Below are 9654 nucleotides of genomic sequence, written 5' to 3' on the forward strand. Positions count from 1 at the left end.
ATGATGGGTAGCTTCGGAGCTGCAGTGTGCATATCCTCACCCGTAAGGGGTTACCCTGAAGGAAGACCTCGCGAGGCTCCACATGAACTGACTTCACGTACGAATTACCACACGAAGGACAGAGAGGCATGGAGAATGGGACGCTGCGGGGGGCTGTGGATGTGGAGGGGTGGAGTGGGGGGATGGAAACATTTGGGGTGAGGCCCTCGAGAACGGAGTCCAGCAGATGGAAGTAGGAACGAGTGGGACGTGAGTAGCTTGCAGATAGAAACGGAAGAAAGGTTCGGCATCTCTGCAACAAACCCTGCCCTAAAACCGGGTTTTTCTGATTCTGAAGTTTTCACCTAAACTTAGTTATGGTATGGCCTGAGAATCCATTACATCAGACTGCCTGCGAACTGTAGTAAACTAGAACCTTCCAGCACGTTCTTCTTCCACGGAGCTATTATACTTTGATAAAGTTCACGATTTTGTTTCGTTTGGCTGGTATGCACAACTGTTTTCTCCTTCGGGATTTTCCGTGATTCTTTCTCGGGTACTTCTAAGTATCCTGATACTTCTTGAGCTCAGAATTAAAATTGCCCTGAATTTGGAAGATCCCAGATCGTAAGTAAATAGCCTCAGGTTTAAACCTTCAGATGTTAATGACCACTGTGAATTTTAAAAGTTTGTCTGCTTTTTAGTTTCGTGCTTGCCGTTGGTCTGACATAAACGATCAGACTCTGGCCGAAGTCAGAGGGGGCTCACGAGGGCCTGGCCTCTATAAGGCACATTTTACACAGTATTTCGGCTCCCGTGCATACAGTGATCCTGACATCAGCTTGACGTCGGGAGCCAGGGTATAAGCGTCTGGGGCCTTCTCTGCTGTGGGGTAAATAGAGACACGTGACGCAGTACTCTGTAAACACGCATGGTGCCGCTCCTAACCCTGACTCCTCCCCCGCTCCCTGACTAGCTGCAGAGCGTGGCCCCAAGCGTGACATGGACCCCTGGGCGGGGGTGGGGGGGGGCTCCAGGAAAATGTCATTGTGTCACATCTGGAACCTGGCTTTGTCAAATAGCTCTCTATGCGTTCCCTTTCTAGAACCCTTCCCCCATTACAACTACAAGCTGACAATGGCCCTATGTATCTGAGCACGACGTAGAGAATTTTGCAATTTATGGGATATTAATTATGTTCCTGAAATTCCTTACAATCCACAGGGTCGAGCTATTATGGATGACACCGTCCGATACTTAAACAGGATTTTAGAAATAAAAAAAGGGTATAGATACCACCTAAATCCCCACAGGCATGCCAACTTTAAAGAATAGCGCTTCTTCTACTGCCCCAAAGCATTTTGCCCTAAAGGGGACACGGCCAAACACGCATGTTAAACAGACAGACCTAGGAACTAATCAATGGAAAAGGCCTGATGTTCTAACATCCGAGTGAGGTTACGTTTGTCTTTTTCCAGAAAATGAACTCAGTCTCAGATGGCTCCCACTCGGACGCATCGAACCAGGATGGCATCCCAGAGACCACCGCACAGATCAAGTGTCTGGACGTACAAGGCAAAGCCATCAAGATCGAGATGTCCCAAGAGGAAGAGTAAGCCGGCAACTTGGGGAGAAGACAAGGACACGGTACTACTGACCGAGAAATGATGCTGCTCTGTTTACTGACTATGTTAACGTGCTAATTCTCAACTTGTCAGTGCAGAATCCGAAAGCGTTGTGGGGGGGGAGGGATAAAAGCTGCACCTTTTATTATTATTATGATGATGATGATGATGATGATGATGATGATGATGATGATGATGATGATGTATACAGTATTCTGTCTACATGTATGCCTGCAGGCCAGAAGAGGGCACCAGACCTCATTACAGATGGTTGTGAACCACCATGTGGTTGCTTGGAATTGAACTCAGGACCTTTGGAAGAGCAGGCAATGCTCTTAACCACTGAGCCATCTCTCCAGCCCGCTGCACCTTTTTATATTAGGTAATAGGAGACAGCATTGATGTGGGAGTCCCCTCTGTGTGCTGCGGTTACCATTAACGAATAAAGAAACTGCTTTGGACCTATAGCAGGGCAGAGCTTAGGTGGGCGGGGAAGATGGAACTGAATGCTGGGAGGAAGAAGGGCAGAGTGAGGGGGAAGCCATGGAGTTGCCAGAGTCAGACATGCCGAAACTTTGCCGATAAGCCAAACCTTGTGGTGATACATAGATTAATGGAGATGGGTTAAATTAAGATGCAAGAGTTAGCCATTAAGAAGCTAGAGCTAATGGGCCAAGCAGTGATTTAGATAATACAGTTTCTGGTCTTATTTCTGGTCTTAGCTAGCCAGGCGGCCGGACACAAACAAGCAGCCCCTCCTCCAACACAGTATGCTGTTGCCTTGCCATGCTAACCTGCCATGCTAAGCACTGTTTTTCATCTTTTTTTTATTACCAGTCCCAGGAGTGAGTACTGAAATACAATGAAAGGCTGAAAACATGGCCTGGGTGATTAGTACTAATTAATACTAATTAACCCCTAATATTCCAGCAGAAATACTAGCAGAAGTTAGTCAAGAGATGAGAGAATTGGAGCCGGGCGGTGGTGGCACACACCTTTAATCCCAGCACTTGGAAGGCAGGGGCAGGCGGATCTTCCAGCAAAAACATTAGCAGAATTAGTCAAGAGATGAGAGAATTGAGAACCGCATTTATACAAAACAGAGCCCGTTAGATCATCTGTTGCTCAAGCGGTCAGCACTTTCCTGTATGTATCGCTTTGATGTGTCAGATTTCCCTCGTACTCTGGATGGCCAAATTAATGTTCAGCATAAGGAGACAAACAAACTCTCACAAGTGACTTTCGAGTGGCCATCATGATTACGATGGCTTTCTCCTTTGCTTGGTCCTCTGCTAGCGGGTCTTGTAATTTGGTTATGTTTGCCTGTATTCGCTAGATGACCATGCAGGCACAAGCCTGCCTCTATTACAGCCACCATTTTCTCTTTATTTTTTTTTAAATATTTATTTATTTATTATGTATACAATATTCTGTCTGTGTGTATGCCTGCAGGCCAGAAGAGGGCACCAGACCTCATTACAGATGGTTGTGAGCCACCATGTGGTTGCTGGGAATTGAACTCAGGACCTTTGGAAGAGCAAGCAATGCTCTTAACCACTGAGCCATCTCTCCAGCCCCCCATTTTCTCTTTAAAAAATAAAAAAAGGTGAGTTATGGGCGACATGGAGGTCCTTGTGCTCACAGACAGGCACTGTGGGAGCCAAGAATGTGAACCACTCAGGGTTGTTCCTTCAAAGGAAGGGAGGCATAACCTGTCATCCACCCAGAAGCCTGGGAGCAGATGTGGTTAATGGCCTGGTGACCTCTGCGCTACCTGTATGGCTGAGACCACACCAGATTGTCCCCCATACTCTTATCACGAGCTTGTCAATCTATAGAACCCATCTTCATGGACGATGTTGCATGTACTTTACAATGTACTCATGTTTTCAGCTTTACTGTGTACATGGATTGCTTTAATTATCACCAGGACAATTTTCACTAAACTGTGCAGCGCTTAAATATGCCTATTATAAGTCAGGTGGCGGTGGCTCGCGCCTTTGGTCTCAGCACTCAGGAGGCAGAGGTAGGCCGATCTCTGTGAGTTTGAGGCCAGCGTGGTCTACAGAGCAAGTTCCAGGACAGCCAGGGATGTTACACAAAGAAACTCTGTCTTGAAAAACTGGAAAACAAACAAACAACAAAAATATGCCTAAAATAAACTACTTGGGGTCAGACTCTAGGAGTTTGAACCAACACCAGCTGCTCAGCCATGCTGAACTGAACTCGCTTCTTGTGTCCTGCAGATCATCACTCCACTGGCTATGGTGGTCACAGAGACTCCACAGGCCTGTCCTTCGTACAGTGCCCAAGTCCCTGAGGGTGATAGGCAGGATAAGGAGGCAACCAAACAGGCTGGCAGGAACCACATGGCCAGGTAGAGTCTGTTTTATTGTTTTTGTTTTTTGTTTTTTGAGACAAGGTTTCTCTGTGTAGCCCTGGCTATCCTGGAACTCGCTCTGTAGAGCAGGCTGGCCTCAGACTCAGAGATCTGCCTGCCTCTGCCTCCCGAGTGCTAGGATTAAAAGTGTTCACCACCACCGCCCAACAGCCAGGGATTGAACTCTCAAATCTACATGTGTGCCTGGGTTTCTGAAGCCCTGCTCCTTCAGGGAAGCCCCAGAGACTCACACCAGGAACACATGGAAGTCAGGAGACCTGGCCAGAGTCACCCCCAATCCAGCCATCCCCACAGACACCCCATCCTCCATGCCCCATCTCAGCGCTTGGCTGATGGTGTTTCCCAAGTCAGGAATAGGTACCCTCCAATAGTGTGCAGGGGGAGGATGTGGCTTCACAGGGCCACGTCCACACGGCAGCAGGACCTGACTATGGTGGTGAGTGTCCCAAACACTTCATCCAGTTCCTACCAGACTCAGCTACTTGCACCCAAATCTTCCACTGCTCAGATTCCCCAGGGCAGCCACGTCACTGTTACTCCCGTAGCTCTGAGGTAGCCTACACTAGGGAGCTGGCCACCCCCTTCGCTCTGCTTGTCTCGGCCCTCAGAGCACGAGTTCTCGCTCCTGCCATGGGCGTCCCCCTCACAGCTTCCTAGACTTTCAGGGAACTGAACCATGTTGAGATAATGGCTGGCTTTGTGTCTCACAATGCCCAGATTTGGTACAAGTGCACCTGCGGTTGGCAGAGCCAACTGCAAAGCTGCTGCCCACCCGCTCCTCCCACAGCCTCCAGGGTGGCCCTTGCACTCTTCCGTGCCAGCCAATGGAAGTGACTTTAACCTTCTGACCCCAGTTGTCAGGGCAGCCAATGAAAACAAACACAGAGGCCCTTGCAGCTGGTTTCCACCTCAAGGGAGAAAAGTCTCCCAGGCAAGCCAGAGGTAGTGCTTGCCTCCGATCTCCTTCACCTGCCAGGTGACACAGGACAGGCCACAAGGGGAGGAGAAGGTACCCATAAACAGGCAGGCATGCCTTGCTACCCGGGCAGGTCCACGGGGGCCCTGACTGGACCATGGCTTCAGGCGATGCTCAGAATGTGATGGGTAAGACTGGCCGGCAGCCAGCGCTGATGTGGGTGGTGTGGCCTCCCCCCACCTTTCTTTTGTAGGCTGGGCAGACGCTCTGTGATGCTGCTACCTGGAAGGTTCTGGGCCAAACGTTTTGCCTTTCAGACCACATGCGTGTTAGCTGGCCCCTCATGTGTGCTCAGTCACCATCCTATTCCCGGAGCAGCTGAGATGCAAGGGGAAGAAGGACAGGCCAAGGCCATGGGGAAAGGCCAGGGAGACGCCTGAGAGGGAACACAGCTTTGGCCTGGTCCTGCCTTCCCGGGTCTATCCGACATGCTCCTACCCCTACCCATGCATCCATGCCCAAACTCACAGCTACACTTTTGAGTAACCTACAGTCCAAAATATCTGGGGGCCAGGAGGCCACCCAGGTCTCCTCATTGCACAGAACCAATTTAGGTCACAGCTGATACCCACTCCTGCCACCAGGTGGCGATGCCTGGACATTTTACAGTAACGGGTGAGTGGGGTCAAGAGCCTCTCAACTACTTGGCAGGGGTTTGGAGGAACCCAAAGGCCGCCTTGGGCCGGATGCAACCCGGGTATCTAATGTGTGGGCAGACCAGAGAGTGGCCTGCGGGAGGGCAGGGGTCAAGGACAGGAGCTTGGAGTGCATCCTGGCACAGAGTACTTCCTAGGCAGCTGGGAGGTGACTCTGCCAGTTGGGGCCACCTGCGTGGTCACCTGCTCTGTGTAGTCATCTGTCACACCAGATGCCTTCAGGCCCCCGATTCCACAGCCTTGCTATCAAACACCCTGGACCTGGTTCTCAGACACTGCCTTCAGAAGAGCAGGGATAGCCAAGACCACACAGAGTGGTGGATGGCACCCAGAGCCCTGTCCCTTCCCTGACAGGCTCCCTCTGAGGGCCCCCGGGGAGGGGCAGTACTCCCAGGCCTGCGGGGCCCAGGGGTTGCTGGCAGGTGCTGTCTGCTCACCAAGCCCAGTGACTTCGCCATGCATGACCAGGGAAAGGTGTTTAGGGCAACCTCAACCGAATAAAGCCGTGGCGCCTCCAAGAAGCCGCCTGTGGTCTCAGGGTCCTGGGTCACTGTGGTTGTGTGCTCCATCCATTCCTGGGACCAGCCCCTGAAGAAATGTGTGCAAAAGGCTGCTTGACCACTGGTCTCCACGTCTTTTCACAGATGACAGAGAGGCTCCTGGTCAGAGCGGAGATGAATACCCGAATACCCACCTGTCCTCTACAGGATGGGATGAGCTCACTCCAGCAAATGCCATTCTACCCAGGGTCCGCCAGCCAGGACGTCCTGCCAGGCTAGAAGGGCAGCTGGGACAGAAGTTGGTGCCAGAGCCCAGTATAGGTCAGGACTGCCACCTCCCACCACGAGGCCCTTAGATCAGCCTCCTCTCCAGATGGAGGATCCTGTATTACCAGGGTTGCTGAGTAAGCAATAAAAACATGTCACCTTCGGTGTCACCTGGGCCTGACCTCTACCCCAGTTTCCCCATACTGGAAAGCCCTGTTGCCTTACCTGAGAGCAAGGCTTACATCAGTCCCCTGTGTCCTGGACAAGTTCAGATGAGAGGGTAGGCACTCCCCAACCCCTCTTCAGTGCAGCCCCCGATGGTGGGGGAGGGGCTTGGCTTGGGGCCCGAGCCCCAAGAGCAAGGGGTTGTGCCCTTTTCCAGGGCCCTGTGACTCATGTCTGCTCAGCACCACATGAAGGATTAGCCATGGAGCTCTGGGATCCCTTGAAAGCGTCTGATGACATCCATGTTACCTACTCAGAGAAAAGGGGCTACCCTTCCACATGAGGTGAATTACAGGGAGTTGGCCCCGGGTACCTTGGAACTCTCTGTGCTTAAGAGAAGACTACTCTCCAAAAATCAGAGATCTGTCTTCCTCAGGGACACGAAACTTCCCCACAGTGAGAGAGGTTCCCATCTGTGCTGATGAAGGCTTCACTTCAGTAATACAGACCCCCCTCCTGGACACGAGGCTCCCCTCCTGGACACGAGACTCCCCTCCTGGGATACCAAACGCCCTCCAGGGACACGAGACTCCCCTCCTGGACACGAGACTCCCCTCCTGGGACACCAAACCCCCTCCTGGACATGAGACTCCCCTCCTGGACACGAGACTCCCCTCCTGGACACGAGACTCCCCTCCTGGACACCAGGCCCCCCTCCAGGGACACGAGACCCCCCTCCTGGGACACCAGGCCCCCCTCCTGGACACGAGACTCCCCTCCAGGGACACCAAACCCCCTCCAGGGACACGAGACTCCCCTCCAGGGACACCAAACCCCCTCCTGGGACATGAGACTCCCCTCCAGGGACACCAAACCCCCTCCTGGGACACCAGGCTCGCCTCCTGGACATGAGACTCCCCTCCTGGACACGAGGTTCCCCTCCTAGACACGAGACTCCTCTCCAGGGACACAAGGCACCCTCCAGGGACACCAGGATCCCCTCCAGGGACACCAGGCTCCCCTCCAATGACACCAGGCTCCCCTCCAATGACACCAGGCTCCCCTCCTGGGACACGAGACTCCCCTTCAATGACTGGAGTGTCCCCTCCAGGTGCATGGGACCACCCTCAAGTGACATGAGGACCCTCATCAATGGTGCACAGCTTCCCCTCCTTTCTGCCTGGTGTGGCTTTAGTAACTAGGGTCCCCTGACACAGACTCGGCCTGGACCACACCTACAGTATCCCTCTAAGTGCCCCATGTGGATAAGTAGAGTAGGAGGTGAGAGATGGAGCTCAAGGGGTCGGGGTTCCTGGCAAGAGGGTGTCCACAAGGTCACCCTCAGGGCTCGTGCGGGACCCCAGGGAGGGCTGCTGCAGTCTGTGGGCTGCAGAGGACGGGAGGATGGGGTCAGCATCCTGCACACTCACTGTGCCCATAGGTGGGCTGCAGAGGACGGGAGGACGGGGGTCAGCATCCCGCACACTCACTGTGCCCATAGGTGGGCTGCAGAGGACGGGAGGACGGGGGTCAGCATCCCGCACACTCACTGTGCCCATAGGTGGGCTGCAGAGGATGAGTGGACGGGGGCCAGCATCCTGCACACTCACTGTGCCCATAGGTGGGCTGCAGAGGCGGCCAGTCACAGGAGTCTATACCCTTTAAAAAGGAAGGAAGCAAGGGTAAGACAGGGTGCTTGCCTTGTCACATGACACAGGCTACGCTTCAAGGGGATCTAACAGACACAATCAGGCTGGAGCAGAGAACCAGCACTTGGTGGGACAATGGCGGTGGAAGCTCCTATACCTGAACTGTACAGCACGTCTCCGCAGGTCACAGGAAAGAGGGAATACTGGAGCCAGTGTACAGGTGTTCGGCAGCTCTGGGGATGAACCCAGGGCCTCTGCAGGCTCACTGACTGCTAAAACACTGAGCCACACCTTGGTCCAGCTTCCTCAAGGAAGGTAGAATGTGAAATTAAATATCACAGAAGCAAAAAACACACACATGCAAAGGATGCTGGATTTTTCTTTCTTTCTTTTCTTCTTTCTTTTTTTTTTCTTTAAAAAAATAAAAGACACCTGTAATCCCTATACTGGAAAGGCAGATACAGGAGGGTCTGCTGGCTAACCAGCCTAACCAAATTGGTGAGCGTCAGGTCCAGTGAGACCTTGTCTCAAAACTAACTGTTGAGCGATTGAAGAAGACACCTCATGTCAATCTCTGGCTTCCATACACACGTGTGCACACATACATGTGCACATAAACATGAACATGTATATGCAATACAATAACTGAAAACATTTAACTGAAGTAGCCACAACCAAAGATATAAAAAGCAGGGAGATTCAACTCAGTGACCATCAAAATCCCAGCAAAATTCTTCACAGACCTCAAAAGAACGGTACTCAACTTCATATGGAAAAGTAAAAAACCCAGGATAGCCCAAACAATACTGAACAATAAAAGAACTTCTGGAGGCATCACAATCCCTGACTTCAAACTCTACTACAGAGTTACAGTACTGAAAACAGCCTGGTATTGGCATAAGAACAGACAGGAGGACCAATGGAACCAAATAGAAGACCCAGATATCAATCCACACTTCTTCGAACACCTTATCTTTGACAAAAAAGCAAAAAGTATCAAATGGAAAAAAGAAAGCATATTTAACAAGTGGTACTGGAATAACTGGATATCAACATGTAGAAGAATGAAAATAGACCCATATCTATCACCATGCACAAAACTCAAGTCCAAACAGATCAAACACCTCAACACAAAGCCAGCCACACTGAACCTTATAGAAGAGAAAGTGAGAAGTACACTTGAATGCACTGGCACAGGAGACCACTTCCTAAATAGAGCCCCAGTAGCACAGACACTGAGAGAAACAACTAATAAATGGGACCTCCTGAAACTAAAAGCTGCTGTAAAGCAAAGGACACAGTCAACAAGACAAAATGGCAGCCTACAGAATGGGAAAAGATCTTCACTAACTCCACATCAGACAGAGGTCTGATCTCCAAAATATACACAGAACTCAAGAAATTGGACACCAAAAGATCACATAATCCATTTTTTT

At 51.4% G+C, this 9654-nt stretch overlaps 1 protein-coding gene across 3 annotated transcripts in view; it reads right to left on the reverse strand.

Annotated features, from left to right (window-relative positions):
- Nucleotides 1-9654, reverse strand: part of Aatk (apoptosis associated tyrosine kinase) — a 39590-nt gene that overhangs the window by 17220 nt on the left and 12716 nt on the right. Inside the window, exons 1-2 of one of the 3 annotated variants that reach the window (XM_026780759.1) lie at nt 6630-6982; nt 6332-6537 (exon numbers count right to left, since the gene is read on the reverse strand). The exons of the other annotated variants lie outside the window; for them this stretch is intronic. The gene's annotated coding sequence lies outside the window, so the exon portion shown is untranslated. Of the gene's footprint in view, nt 1-6331; nt 6538-6629; nt 6983-9654 lie in introns of those variants that run through there. 3 annotated transcript variants of the gene reach the window in all.

The sequence above is a fragment of the Microtus ochrogaster genome, chromosome 7 (genome assembly GCF_000317375.1).
Source record: "Microtus ochrogaster isolate Prairie Vole_2 chromosome 7, MicOch1.0, whole genome shotgun sequence".
NCBI classification, from domain to species: Eukaryota; Metazoa; Chordata; class Mammalia; order Rodentia; family Cricetidae; genus Microtus; species Microtus ochrogaster.